Source organism: Octodon degus, unplaced genomic scaffold, assembly GCF_000260255.1.
Source record: "Octodon degus isolate 3935 unplaced genomic scaffold, OctDeg1.0 scaffold00226, whole genome shotgun sequence".
Taxonomy (NCBI): domain Eukaryota; kingdom Metazoa; phylum Chordata; class Mammalia; order Rodentia; family Octodontidae; genus Octodon; species Octodon degus.
In genome coordinates this window covers 1,627,599-1,629,150 of record NW_004524802.1, presented here as the reverse complement: position 1 = coordinate 1,629,150, position 1,552 = coordinate 1,627,599, and positions in this window count along the sequence as shown.

The following is a 1,552-nucleotide window of genomic DNA, read 5'->3' as shown; positions in this document are numbered from 1 at the left end:
TATATATATTGATGCACCATGAATCTGAGTTCTTAGTGAAGTAAATCAGACACCGTGCAAACGCTGTGCTGTTTCTCTGGTGTGAGAAACCAGAAGTGCAAGTAAAGACCACAGCGCATGACAGGCATTGGGAAATGGGCAGAAAATGCTCAAGTGAGAACAGGAACTAGAAAGGAGGGGAGAGGGGAAGAAAGGCCAGAAAAATAAAAGAGAAGAGAAGGAAAAATGGAAACAAAGCTTTTGTAAATAAGGACTGAATGGTAGATTGAAAGGAGAGAAAGAGAAGGGAAAGCAGAAGCCGAGCTCCAGCGTCCAAGTGCGGATTCCCCGTGGTGAGCCCTGTCACTGCATGCACCTGAAATGCACCAATAAGACCTTACTACTTCTAATACTCCAAAACAAAAATAACAATTTTTTTTTTAATAATTCCCCCGCGCAGGGGCCTGGGAGCTATCTCAGTAGAATAAGCGCTTGCCTGGCCAGCTAAGGGCCTGAGTTCAATCCCCAGTTCTGCCAAAAAGAAGAAGAGGAGGAGGAGGAGGAGGAGGATTCAGAGGAGGATTCCCACACTGCACAGGGCCTTGAGTTTGATCCCCAGCACAAGAAAACAAAAAAGGAATCAATTTTATGTGCTGTCCATCTATTTTTTGAGCCGGTGTCTTGCTACGTTTTGGGGAAACGCCTATTCAAGATGTGCACATACAATGCACACGTGTGTGTAAAGAGCGAAGCCAAGACTTTGCACACGCTTGCCACATGCTCTGCAGCTCAGCCACATCCCTAGGCCCGGCCCACGTTTTATTCAAATGTCATCTTTTCTGGGGTTGACTTTAGTTCTTTGCACATTCTGCACTTTAGCTCCTCACAAAGATGCAACTTGTAGATGTTTCCTCTCCATTTGCACATTGCTTGTGCGTCCTGTTGATGCTGTCGTTGGAGCCATATGTGTTTAAACTAAACATTTCAGCCAAGCATGACAGCACATACCTGGAACCTCAGCCCTTGGGAGGCTGAGGCAGGAGGATCGCTGAGAGTTTGAGACCAGCCTGGGCTACACAGTGAGTTCAAACCCAGCCTCAGCTATATGGTGAGAACCTGTCTCAAAAGAATTAAACATTTCATTTACTTATTTATTTTATATTTTTGGGAAGGGTCTACAGGGTGTACAGGATCTCACTACTAGATCAGACTCATAGTGATCCACCTGTTTACAGCCTCCCAAGAGCTGGGATTACAGGCGTGCGCCACCACGCCCAGTCTCAGTGGCCAGCTCAGCTGTGCCCCAGAGGGTGGGGCTGACACAGCAGGTTTAGGGATTAAACCCCCAGCCCCCACACCTGCTTGCAGGCACTTTAATCTGCTGAGCTATTTGGCCGGCCAAGAAGTAAACATTTTAATATTTAATTTGTCTACTTTTCTATTTATGCCAGTCCTGTACGTGTCATCTGCAAGAGATCATTGCCAGATCATCTCAGGAAGGCGTCCCTCTAGCTTTTCACCTGAGTCCATTCTTTCAGTTCTGATGCTTACATCCTTGATCTGTTTTTTTTTT